The sequence below is a fragment of the Sturnus vulgaris genome, chromosome 6, assembly GCF_052056855.1.
Source record: "Sturnus vulgaris isolate bStuVul1 chromosome 6, bStuVul1.hap1, whole genome shotgun sequence".
Lineage (NCBI taxonomy): Eukaryota > Metazoa > Chordata > Aves > Passeriformes > Sturnidae > Sturnus > Sturnus vulgaris.
The window spans coordinates 47,572,753-47,586,186 of NC_142248.1; the positions used below are offsets into that span (position 1 = coordinate 47,572,753).

The window sequence follows — 13,434 nt, forward strand, 5'->3', positions numbered from 1 at the left end:
TGGCAGGGACACCTCCCACTGTCCCAATGTCCAACCTGGCCTTGGGCACTGCCAGGAATGAATCACAACAAAGAAATCCATAAACAACAAAAATATAATTTAAAAAAACATAAATCAGAGCAACAACAACAAAAAAATCCATATTATGGTGATTATTTATATCAACATCTTTAATTCATGGAAGTCAAAGCACTGAAAATTGCAAAAAGTTTTATTCCCTTTCCCCAGGCAGTGGGAATATTAAACCCCAGAATGGTTTGGGGTTAAAGGAGCTTTAAAGACCCCCCCCCGTTCCACCCCTTTCCATGGGGAATTCTTCCATTGGAATGGGGTCAGAGGAGGTGAATGATGGCCCAGATTTCCCCTGTGCTGTGAATGTGACATTGCCTCACTGGAGAGAGAGCAGCAGAAACTTTTTTTTTTTTATTCCACAGCAATGCCTAAAGAATTTTCCTGCTGTTATTGATGAACTCCTTACCTGGAGATGGATCAGCTTTGGGATCTGTCCCTTAAATCCACTCACCCCCATTCCTGTCCTGGTGCTCAGGGACACCAGACACAACAACCAGGATAAAACTGTGAGAAAACTCAGCAATCCCATGGGAATGTCTGCCTGGGAGCTGGGAAACCAAGGAACTGCAGCTAAGGTGTCGAAATTCCCAATTTTCCAGTTCCTTTTCTCTCAAATTGCACTTTACCATGATTTAAATGAGTTTATTGGTGTCCATACAGCTCAGAATTTCTGCTTTTTGAAAGGTAATAATCTGCAAGCTGCTTGCCAGTCTATCCTAGGAATGCTTTCCTTCCAGAAACTGTTGGAATTTTTGTCCATGTTACAAATATTATTTCTGGAGGATAACTTCGTTTCAGTGAACTTCCCATCTGTAAATCCCCACTCACTGTATGGAACAATGCAAAACATCCCAAATTGCCTTCAGTTCTTTCCATGGACCTGAAACACAAAGAACTGCATGATAATTCCTATTTTTATGTTTGCCTTTTGTGATGTGTTGTGTTTTAAACCCAAGGAAAACTCAGATTTTTAGCAGGATTTAATAATTGTACAGGGAATTTTGTACTCAGGCTTGGCCAGGCTTTTGCACCTGATCCCTGCAGTTTTGTGGGTTTACCTGTAATTTTTTTTTTTTTTAATTTTTTTTTTTTTAAGAGCAACATCCTGGTGTTGTTTTGTCTACAAAAGTGGCCTTTGAGTTGCACAGGGAGGGAGCTGAGCCGTGTTGGGATTCTCTGGCAGTTCCCAGGGTGTTGTTCCTGTGCTCTCTAAGCATTGATGTGATTGCAGGGGATGTGGAGCTATTTAATGAAATCAGCCTGGGAAATCCTGGATTTCCCACCTCTCATGGAATATCCTCATTCCATGGCTGCTGCCCCTTATCCCCCACTTTTCCAGGTTTTTTTTTTTATTATCAGATCCTGGGTTTTACCCCCACACTTCTTTCATTTGTTATTGATGCACTTGGACAAGCTCCAGCACACACAGGATCAGAGCACTGAGATTTCAACACTTGTTACTGCTCTGGGAAATGGGCTGGGAGAATTGGGATTGTTCAGCCTGGAGAACAGAAATCTCCAGGAAAACCTGACAGGGACACCTGCCACTGTCCCAATGTCCAACCTGGCCTTGGGCACTGCCAGGGATCCAGGGGCAGCCACAGCAAATCTGGGAATTCCAGCCCAGCCAGGAATTCCCAATTCCCAACATCCCATCCATCCCTGCCCTCTGGCACTGGGAGCCATTCCCTGGGTCCTGTCCCTCCATCCCTTGTCCCCAGTCCCTCTCCAGCTCTCCTGGAGCCCCTTTAGGTGCCCTCAGCTCTCCCTGGATCCTTCTCCTCTCCAGGGGAACATTCCCAGCTCTCCCAGAAGGGATTTCAGCTCCTCCATCCCCAGAGGAAGGAAACGGGGCAGAGCCTGGAGCTGTTCCCGGGCGCTGCTCGGCCCGGGCGGTGCCGGGACCGGGGCTGAGGACGGTGCCTTTACCGGGGATGATCCCTGGGCTGCCGGTGCCGGTGCCGGTGCCGGAGATGATCCCGGCGGTGCAGGGGAGGATCCGAGGGGTGCCGGGGATGATCCCGGGGGTGCCGGGGATGAGGATGGTGCCGATGCCGGTGCTGGTACCGAGATGATCCGGGCGGTGCCGGTGCCCGTGCCGGTACCAGGATGATGCGGGTGGTGCCGGTGCCGGTACCGAGATGATCCAGGCGGCGCCGGTGATGATCCCGGGTGGTGCCGGTACCGGGGATGATCCGGCAGTACCGGTGATGATCCAGCAGTGCCGGTACCGGGATGATCCGGCAGTGCCGGTACCGGTGTCCCGGCCCCGCAGCACCGGGCTGGGCTGAGGCTGCTCCGAGCCCGTGCCCTGCCCGCTCAGTGCCGGCGCTCGGGGAGGAGCGGGGCCGGAGCGAGCGTTCCCTGGAGCCGCTGTCACAGACTGAGCTCGGGGACAGGAAACGCCGCTTTGTCCTTGGAATTACCGGCGGGGCTCGATGTCACTGCTGGATCACACAGGGACAGGAGCTCCATGTCACTGTCCCACCGCGATGGATGTCACCGCTGGATCCCGAGGGATGTCACTGCTGGATCACACAGGGACGGGCGCTCGATGTCACTGTCTGACCATGCTGGATGTCACTGTCCAAATGCGCTGGATGTCACTGCTGGATCCCGCTCCATGTCACTGATGTTTGGCACGGGGACAGGCTCTGGGTGTCACTGTTGCATGGCACAGGGACAGGCTCTGGGTGTCACTGTCTGACCGCGCTGGATGTCACCGATAGATCCCATTGGATGTCACCCATGGATCGCACGGGGACAGGCTCTGGGTGTCACTGTTGGATGGCACAGGGACGGGCACAGGAATGGCACAAGCCACTCCGGCCCCCCAGGCTGCCCTGACCTCCCGAGCCCCCCAAACCCCTTCCCGAGGGGCACTCACACAATTCCAGAGTCCCTGAGGCTGGAAAATCCCCCCCAGCCCACGGAGTCCCAGCTGTGCCCAATTCCCACCCTGTGCCCATCCCAGAGCTCTGAGTGCCACCCCCAGGAATTGCTGGGACACCTCCAGGGATGGGCACTCCAAACCTCCCTGGGCACTTCCAATCCCTGCCCACCCTTTCCATGGGGAAATTCCTGCTGCTGTGGGTTCAGTTAATCCAAGCAGTGCTGTGCGTGGGCATTTGTCCCTTGTGTCCATGGGCACGGATGGCAGGTACCCTGTCACGGAATCATGGAATCACCGAGCTTGGAAAAGCCCTCCGAGATCGAGTCCAGCCTTTCCCCAGCACTGCCAAGGCCACCCTGCCCCATGTCCCCAAGTGCCACATCCACAGGGTGTGGATTGAATCCCTGCAGGGATGGGGGCTCCAGCACTGCCCTGGGCAGCCGTGCCAGGGCTGCACAGCCCTTTCCAGGAAGGAATTTTCCCTCATATCCAATCTCAACTCCTCCTGGTGAACCTGAGGCTGTTTTCTCCTGTCCTGTCCCATCCCTTAATTCCCTGTGGATCACATTTTGGGAATTGTGCTCCCCCAGCTGCAGCGGGAGCTCCCTGCCCTCAGCACAGCCCCAGGGAGCCCCTGAGAGCACCGGGAGCTCCTTCCACAGATCCCTCTTTCCATAAAAGCTCCACGGGCTCTTCCAGCCCCCAGCTGTGTTTCTGCCTCATCTCCTCCTCTTCCTCCCTGCCAGGTCATGGAATTCTTGATGGAAGAGTGAGGGATTGTATCAGTGAAGGGGGTTCTGGTGTCCCAGAGCCTTTCCCTGGGCAGGCAGAGGTTGGGAATAGGTTGGAATCTGCTTCTCCTGGTTGCATGGAGACAAGGGAAGTGAATCCCAAAAAGTCACAGAATCCTGGGATGGTTTGGGTGGGAAAGGACCTTAAATCCCATCTCATTCCAGGGACACCTCCCACTGTCCCAGGCTGCTCCAACCCCAATGTCCAGCCTGGTCCTGGGCATTCCCAGGGATCCAGGGGCAGCCACATCTGCTCTGGGAATTCTGTGCCAGAGTTTCTGCTTCCATTGGAGCTCCTGCTCCATCCCCACACGGCACTGGAATTCCAAGGGAACATTTGGAGCTGTGCCAGTGCATACACCAAGCGTGTGCTGAGCTTTCCCTGCCTTCCTGTTTATTTTAAATCCTAAATGAAGAAGCACTTTACTTATTTGTGCAGATTAATTTGGAGAGCTGGAGATAATAATTTATAAATTTCTCCCGTATTTCCCGAGGGGTTTGTGGTGATCCAGATTAAACCAGCTCAGCTCAGGCTGATGTCCAGGAGAGCTGGAGAGGGGCTGGGGACAAGGGATGGAGGGACAGGACACAGGGAATGGCTCCCAGTGCCAGAGGGCAGGGATGGATGGGATGTTGGGAATTGGGAATTGCTGGCTGGGCTGGAATTCCCAGAGCAGCTGTGGCTGAGCTGTAAATGTTGGGATGAGCAGAGAATTCCTGGGATTGGAATCCCCATCAACCCCTGGGAGAACACACGGAATTAAACTTAAAAATGTGCTGGAATGAAAAAGGGATTTTCCTCACAGGTGAGAAGGACTCAGTACAAGATGTTTTCGTGTGAGTGGAAGATAAAACAAATCCCTCTGGTTCTCCTGGAATGATTTTGCTGCTGGTTTATAAAGGATGCAGCCGCGGTGAGGTGGGAGAGGTCAGAGACGGCATCGACTCATCCTGAGGGGGTGGGATGGGATTGGGGTGGGGTGGGATAATGGGAAAATGGGATAATGGGATCCATGGATAGGATAGGATAGGATAGGATGGGGGAAAATGGGATAGAGGAGATGGGATAGGGGATATGGGATAGGGAGATGGGATGGGATGGAATGGGATGGGATAATGGGATGGGATGGGATAATGGGATGGGATGGCATAGGGGAGATGGGATAGGGAGATGGGATGGGATGGTATAATGGGATGGGATAGGGGAGATGGGATGGGATAATGAGATAATGGGATAGGGAGATGGGATAGGGAGATGGGATGGGATGGAACGGGATGGGATAATGGGATGGGATAGGGGAGATGGGATGGGAAAATGGGATAGGGGAGATGGGATGGGATAATGGGATAATGGGATGGGATAGGATAGGGGAGATGGGATGGGAAAATGGGATGGGATGGGATAATGAGATAATGGGGTAGGGGAGATGGGATAGGGAGATGGGATGGGATAACGGGATAGGGGAGATGGGATAGGGAAGATCGGAGGCAGAGCTGGGAGCAGAGGAGGGGTGAGGGTGCCCAGCCCCCCTGGGCCCTGCAGGGCTCTCCCCTCTCCCAGGGCGAGCTCCCAGCGCTTTGTCCTGGCCCGGGCTGGGGGGATGGAGCAGCACCGGGGTTTGGGCAGCCCCGAGCCCAGCCCAGCGGTCCCGTGGCAGGGGAGGGGTCCGGGGGGAGCTGCTGACACCGCCACGGCTTCAGAGCCATTCGGACAAAAGGATTGGAGGCTCCGAAGGGATCTTACATGCATCCCCGTGACATTTGACATGCTAATCTTATGGAAATAGATTAATTACAAATGCTATTTCTGTAGGCTTAACGCACTCTCGTAAGGTCACTGCTGAGGGATAAAAGCTGATGAGATTGTGCTGAATAATAAAACTCAGCCCGGATTTCTGCAGAGGAGTGCCCGGCCCGGGGCAGGAGGGAATCCTGGAGCAGCCCCGGGACCCCGCGGGGAGGGGCCGGGGGCTCCGAGGGCACCGAACCCATCCCTGGGGCGGAGAGGGCTCGGGGCTCGGCCTGAGGAGCAGCGTGGGCTGCGACCCTGCTGGGCAGGGGGATCCTGACCTCGGCAGAGACCGGGGAGGGTGCGGGAGGGATGAGAGAGGGATACGGGATCCCAGATGGATGCGGGATGGATGCGGGATGGATGTGGGATGGATCGGGGATGGATGTGGGATGGATGTGGGATGGATCGGGGATGGATGTGGGATGGATGTGGCATGGATGTGGCATGGATGTGGGATGGATCCGGGATGGATCCGGGATGGATGTGGGATGGATCCGGGATGGATGCGGGATCTGGGAGGGATGCAGGATCCGGGATGGATGTGGGATGGATGTGGGATGGATGTGGGATGGATGTGGGATGGATGCGGGGCAGGAGCGGGCACACGGAGCGGTGATTCCCAGTCCAGCTCCAGGCCAGTCCCGTTCCGCAGCTGCTCTCGCTCTGTGCCTCCCCTTTCCTCTCCGTTCCCTCTCCGGTTCCCGGGATAACGCCGGCACAGGAGCTCCGGTGCCGGCCCTGCCTTCGCTTTCAGCCATTCCCATTCCAGTTTATCCCAGTTCGTGCCATGGGAGCCGCCTCGTGCGGGCAGGGTGGGCACGGGCCGGGGGGCACGGGGGTCACGGGGGACACGGGGGACACTCCAGAGCCCCGTGGAGCTGCTCCCTCCCCGCACCAGGGAAACCTCCCGGTGAGAAATATTCTCCATCCAGCCTGGAGCCCAAATTCCCCTTGGAGCCGTGCCCGTGTGACCCCTCCCGTGGGGCTGGGGGCTCCAGGGGGAGAAGAGCGAGGTCAGCCAGAAGCAGCAGGGGGAGGAAGGGGCTGATTTCCAGCAGGGAATGTCTCGGGAAAGGCTGCGAGGCTCCCAGGAGGGCAGGGCAGGGCAGGGCAGGGCAGGGCAGGGCAGGGCAGGGCCGGGAAGGGCAGGGCAGGGCAGGGCAGGGCAGGGCAGGGCAGGGCAGGGCAGGGCAGGGCAGGGCAGGGCAGGGCAGGGCAGGGAAGGGCAGGGCCGGGAAGGGCAGGGCAGGGCAGGGCAGGGCAGGGCAGGGCAGGGAAGGGCAGGGCCGGGAAGGGCAGGGCAGGGCAGGTCTCGGTGCTGTCGGTGTGGGTCCCTCGGAGATAGGAGGGAAACGCCTGCAGGTGGGATGTGGGATTCCCAGGAAATCGGAGAATTCCCTGGGATTCCCAGGAAATGAGAAAAAGAGAAATCAAGGAATCCCAGGAATCAGCTCAGGAGGCTGCGGGCACTGTGGGCACGGCAAAGGTGTGTGGGTGGGCACACCTGGGCACACCTGGGCACATCTGGGCACACCTGGGCACCCCCGACAGCGGCACTGCCACCTCCCGTCCTTCCCCTGGGAAAAGTGGAATCCTGGCTTTCCCTGGGAAACGTGGAACCTCCGCCCTGACGGCTCCATCTCCCTGGAGCTGTTCCCTGGCCCCGTGCGGGGCTGGGGCTGCGGGATGCAGCAGGGCTGGAGCGGGCAGGTGCCCCCTGCCAGGGAAGGGTTCATTCCACGCCATTCTGTCACTGGTTGGGGTTTTCGGGGTCCCTCTGGGATCCCTGAGGCTGCTCCTGCAGCCCTCAGTGACGGAGCAAATTCCCGAGCCTTTCCCAGATGGAATTGTGACTCACGGTGAGCTCTCAGACCAGCGGGGTACAGAGACCAGCACATGCAGAAAGGCACAAATCCATAATTTATTCTATGAAGGCATCCTATCTACATATACCCACGGCTATTGTTTTACAGGGGTTTTTATCTCTTTTGAGGGTTTTATAATTTGCACCAATTACCAAGGGAATTCTACTTTCTGACCAATCCCTGAGGGATTTTACGTTCAAAGCTGGCCTATGGATACTAAAAGAAAACGAACCACTAATATTGAAAATAGATAAGAGGGTCTTCCAAGGGGGGGAAGCTAAATTCCTTTTGTATTTGTCATTTCACAGCCATTTCTTATCTCTACGCTCTGGTTTTCCAAGGAGCTTGTTCTGAGGATGCAGGGAAACTTTCTTCTGTGTTTTCTGCTCCCTCCACACCATTCCATGCCACTCCATACCGGCATCCCGGTTTGATTTTTTTTTGGGCTTCAATAAAGCGTTTCCTGGGATTTCTGGGGCCGGTGTCTCATTCAAAGCAGGCCAGAGGGATGTGGGAGCTGCCCGGGCTGTGCGTGACCCTCTGGGGGGACAGCGGCTGCAAAATCCTCGGGAATAAAAGAGGGGGAGAAGCGAAGCTGCGCCCGCCTGTGCCAGCGCCGGGATGAGGAGCAGCCCGGCAGGAGCCCTGAAGGTGGTAGCAGAGCTCCACTGCAGCCAGGGCTGCCACTCCGGATCCCAAAAGCGCTTCCCGCACATCTTTCCAGAAGGAAAAAGGAGATTTTTGCTCGCGGAGAGTGAGCTCAGCCACGCTGCGCCTGCGGGTGGGGCCGGGAGTGAGATCCCAGCATGGACCTGGGACTGATGGGGAAAATGAGGAAAGAGATCCATGGGATGGGCCTGGGATTGATGGGGGAAAATGAGGAAAGAGATCCATGGGATGGGCCTGGGATTGATTGGGGAAATGAGGAAAGAGATCCATGGGATGGGCCTGGGATTGATGGGGGAAAATGAGGAAAGAGATCCATGGGATGGACCTGGGACTGATGGGGAAAATGAGGAATTGGGATCGATGGAGTGGGACCAGGGAAGGAGTTCCATGACCATGAGTCCTGGACTGGTGGAGCACGACTGAGGAAAAAATGTCCACAGAACTCAGATGGATGGAGCAGAACCAAGGAAGGAGATCCATGGCCTGTACCCTGAATTGATGGAGCAGATCCATGGCAGGGATCCTGAATTGATGGAGAAGATCCATGGCAGGGATCCCGAATTGATGGAGCAGATCCATGGCAGGGATCCCGAATTGATGGAGCAGATCCATGGCCTGTACCCTGAATTGATGGAGCAGATCCATGGCAGGGATCAGGGATTGATGGAGCAGATCCATGGCAGGGATCCCGAATTGATGGAGCAGATCCATGGCAGGGATCAGGGGTTGATGGAGCAGATCCATGGCCTGTACCCTGGATTGATGGAGCAGATCCATGGCCTGTACCCTGGATTGATGGAGCAGATCCATGGCCTGTACCCTGGATTGATGGAGCAGATCCATGGCCTGTACCCTGGATTGATGGAGCAGATCCATGGCAGGGATCCCACACTGATGACACTGGCTGCTAACGAGGTGCCAGGATTTACCTGGAGGGGTCTCAGGGCTTTCAGTGACAATCCTGATCCCCTCAAGCCCAGCCCAAGCAGATTCACAATTTCCCAGCCCAGCCCTGGGAAGTGTTTTCCAGCGTGCTGGGAGATGGATGCTGCATTTGCAGCAGCACCTGACGGTCCCTGTGTGATTTAAACTGCTTTAGGCAGGGGAATATTTGGGATTTGCTATCCCAGGGCTGGCAGGGAGCTGCTCAGGGCTGGCTGCAGGAAATTTTTAGGGTTTGCAGTGGTCACCAGCAGGCTCAGCCAGGCAGGGCTCTCCTGGCAATGCTCTCAGTGGAATACCTAGTGGGTATTCCTGTTATCCTGGAGGAAAACTCTGGGGAAAACCATGAGAAATATGGGAAAAACACTGAAATGCCCGGCTGGGGTGGCGCTGGGTGATTGGGGTGCCACCAGCTCCACCCTCACCGGAACACCCAGCCTGCAGCCAGGGCTGGGGGTGCCCGCAGGAATTTGGGCGTTGTCTCCTTTTCCCTTTCAATTGCAAGGGTTTGATTCTCCTCACAGCACAGCCCGAAGGCGAAGGCAGAGGATCTCATTTGGCAGGAAGGAGGATGTTGGTTGTGAAGAAGGTTCTAACAAGAGCAGGAAAAATAACCCCTGCCACTGGTAATAATTACGGATCCCTGAGCTTCCTCCATTGGAACATTTTAATGGCTTTTAAAGCAGAATCACTTAGTTGTTTTGTTTTTTTTTTTCCCTTTCCAGATCATCTAAAACCTAAAAAGGTCATTTTTTCCCCCACTGTTTTGTTTTATTAGAAAAAAAAAAAAATCCCAACAAAAAACCAACCCTGGAAAAAGCAGACTGAAATGTAGAAATAATATTTCTGGTGTAGTGCTGGTGAGAAGTGAGGCAGGAATTCAGGGATTTGAGGGTGGTGTTCCCCTCACCCACCAAGGACTGGGCAAGGTTTCCATGAAGAAATTTTCCCATCTAAACATCCCGTGGGGAACTCGAGGCTTTTCCCTCTTGTCCTGTCCCTTGTTCCACGGGAGCAGAGCCCGACCCCCACCCGGATCCCTGCTGTAAATAAATCGTGGCAATGCTCAGGATGCACTTTTTAAAACCAGGGATAACTTTTTAAAGGATGCATTTTTTAAAACCAGGGATAACTGCTCAGTGGGAAGGGCTCCAAAGGGTGGTGGGGACTGGCTGGGCTGTTCCTCCTCCCAAAACTCTGGGAAATCAGCACCACCCCCCCCCCCCCCCATCCCAGGCAGGGATCCCCTCTCCCAGGACTGGCTCTGGAATCAGGATTTGATATCAAACTGGCTCTGGAATCAGGATTTGATATCAAACTGGCTCCTTCCTGGCCATTCCTGGCTCTCCAGGATGATGGTGAGGAATAAACTCAGCTCTCTCCTGCCTGATCACAGCCCCGTGGCTGGGATTCAGGTCCTGCAGGATAATTTGACATTACACTGGTGAGAGCCAAGGATTTCAGGGATGAGGTTTGATGGAAAACCTCTTGGAAAAGTCTCTTAGCAGCTGGGGTGGATGGAACAGGACCGAGGAAAAGGATCCTGGACTTTTTCTGTGACCCCCCAGGTGCTGCCACAGGGAAATGTGGGATACTAAAATTGTCTTTTTGCCTCCCCAAAAACTTCATGATTTAATCTGAGTGTGGCTGCAGCCACCACCTGCTGCTGCTTTTGTAGCTGAGTGTTCACTGATGGAGCAGCACAGAAAAAAAAAATCCAAGAAAGGCAGAAAATGGATATTTTCACTGCCAGAGCCATGGTGGGGTGGGAGCTGGGGTGGAGGATAAATCCCCCAGGGGTCCCCATGGAAGGTGATCCCTGAACGTGTTCCCAACTCTCCAGCCCCATTCCTTGTGCTGGGCAACCACAAAATCCCAGATTGGGTTGGGTTGGAAGCACCTTAAATCCCATCTCCTTCCAGGCCCTGCCACACCGTTATTATTAATCAATAAAACTCTTTTTTTCTTTCTTGAAGACAACACTGAGGTCGCTTGGAGCAGGTTAAAATGTCAGCTGAGGTTCCCAGGAAAGCAGGAATTCCCATCAGGAAGTGTGGGACACACTCAGCTCCAAGAAATCCTCTCCAGGTCCTGCAGAACCCCGTGCCCATTTTAAAGCATTTATTTGAAGTTAAGTTTTGTGTGAGAGCTTATTAAAAAAAGTGTGGTTTATGGATTTAATTAAAGTTCTGCATATGAGACCTTGCTAATCCTGTTTGTGCTGCAACTGTATTAACGTGCTAAAAATCAATATATTTGAGTTTAAATATTTTATTATGGCAAGCTGTTAAATATTAATGATGTAACAAGTAATCAGTGTCACTGCTTCTGTCTGTTCTGGGGCAAATCTGCAGGAAAGGAGAACAAAAGCAATCTGCCTGCTCGGCCTGATGGCTCTTGGTGGGTTTGGAAGTCACAAAAGCATCTTGCCATGGCTGGAGAGGGAATTTCTGTGAGGGAAAGCAGTAACAGGACAGGGGGAATGGGTTTAAGTTGAAAGAAGGGAGATTTAGATTTGATCTTGGGAATTGGGAATTCCTGGCTGGGCTGGAATTCCCAGATTTGCTGTGGCTGCCCCTGGATCCCTGGCAGTGCCCAAGGCCAGGTTGGACATTGGGACAGTGGGAGGTGTCCCTGCCATGGCAGGGCTGGCTCTGGGGGGGATTTTTGGTCCTTTTGAACCCAAACCAGGCTGGGGTTCTGGGATTCTCTTTGCCTGCAGGGGAAAGCAGCCATGGGAATTAATAACCTGTGCTGCTGCAGGAGCCTGATTAAGGGAAAAAATCCCCATTGTGATCAGTGACAAATGGACTCAGCCTGGACTCCTTTAGTTCAGCCTCATTGAAAGCACAATTAAATGGCTCCCCTGGAACCCAGCAGCTGCTCCCTGCCTGACCCACAAGGTTTGGGGTGTCCCTGTGGGTCAGGATGGGGTCTCTGCCCCCTGAGCCCCCAGCCCTGAGGGGATGCTGTGCCCCAGGGGGGGTCTCAGCCCTCCAGGACTCAGATTCCATAGGCAGAATCCCTCTTCAGTGGGTGTTTCCCCCCAGAACATTACTGAGACACAGCAGAAACGTGCTCGGTGTGTGATTATAATGTTATATAATCCACACGTGCACGTTGGCCCAGCTCTGGCTGCACAGCTCTGCTGCTCCTTTGCACAAAGCTGCAGCTGGAGCCTGCTCCCCTGCCCTGGGAATTCCCATTCTCCTGCCTGCAGTGGCCCTGGAAGGGCAGGGCTGCTGCAATCTCACCCTGGTCTGGCTCGGGGCTTTGCCAGGGGCTGAGCAGAGGCTGGCACGGCCCCAGGGATGGATCCTCTGCCCCAACATCCCCCTGGACACCCCCGTGCTCCATGGCAAACCCACGGCAGCAGCACCTGCTGGGAATCCTCCCCAGGAGCCCTTGGGGAGGAGGAACTGAGGCAGAATCCTGGGATCCCTGAGCCTGGAAAACCCTTCCAGAACCCTCTGGCTGCCCTGAGCCCCTCTGAGCCCCCTGCCCAAGGCTCAATCACAGAATCCCAGGATTCCTGAGCCTGGAAAATCCTTCCAGAACCCTCTGGCTGCCCTGAGTCCCCTGGAGCCCCCTGAACCAGTCTCAATCACAGAATCCCAGGATTCCTGAGCCTGGAAAAGCCCTCTGGGGTCACCGAGTCCCAGCTGTGCCCACCTTGTCCCAGGCATTCCTTGGACCCAAACCCATCCAAAGCTCGGCTTTGGTTCCCAGCCAAAGGTGGCTGGGGCAGCCCGGGATGTGTGCAGGGGCAGGAGGGCCTGGAGCTGTGCCTGGAGCTGCCCACAGGCACTGCAGAGCCTGGATTTTGGGCTCTGGTCCTCCTCCAGCTCCTCTCCTCCCTCCCTGCCTCCAGGGCTCTCTGGGAATATTTGTTGCTGCTGCTTTCGGTTTGGTTTCTTTTTTTTTTTTTTTTTTTTTTGCCTTTGCACTTCTGCAACTTTAAAATGTTGGAGCTAATTTAGCCTCCTGCATTTATTTCCCCCCAGTTCCCGAGTGCCCAGGCTGCTCCTGCAATTACCTGCAGCTCAAGGAGAAGTTTTCCTGCGTAATTAAAGGAAGCAGCAAGGACAAAGCAGCCTCAGGCAGCCTGGAATGGAGCAGCTGAGGGCAACTGGGACATCCAGGGGCTGGACTGGTGTCACTGGGCATGGGGACCCTGTCCAGGTGCAGGCACTGGGTGACCTCACCTGGATCACAGGAAAGGATCCAGGTGTTCCTGGATCAAAGCAGTGACCCCAGGGCTGCCTTGTCCCCTCAGCTCCAGCTCCCAAAAAACCTTTCCAGGCACTGGGAACATCCCTGGGGGTGCAGCAGCCCCAGCCCTGGGCAGGGGGAGGGGAGGGAGTCCTGAGCCAGAACCAGGAGAAAATCCTGGAATGGTTTGGGTAAAAG

General features: G+C 54.8%; 1 long non-coding RNA gene across 1 annotated transcript in view; it reads right to left on the minus strand.

Moving 5' to 3' along the window:
* Positions 1–143: 143 nt before the first annotated feature.
* Positions 144–13,434, minus strand: part of LOC148223481 (uncharacterized) — a 305,708-nt gene continuing 292,417 nt past the window's right edge. The window contains exon 2 of the long non-coding RNA XR_015804306.1: positions 144–1,613. This is a non-coding gene — a long non-coding RNA (uncharacterized LOC148223481). The remainder of the gene's footprint in view (positions 1,614–13,434) is intronic.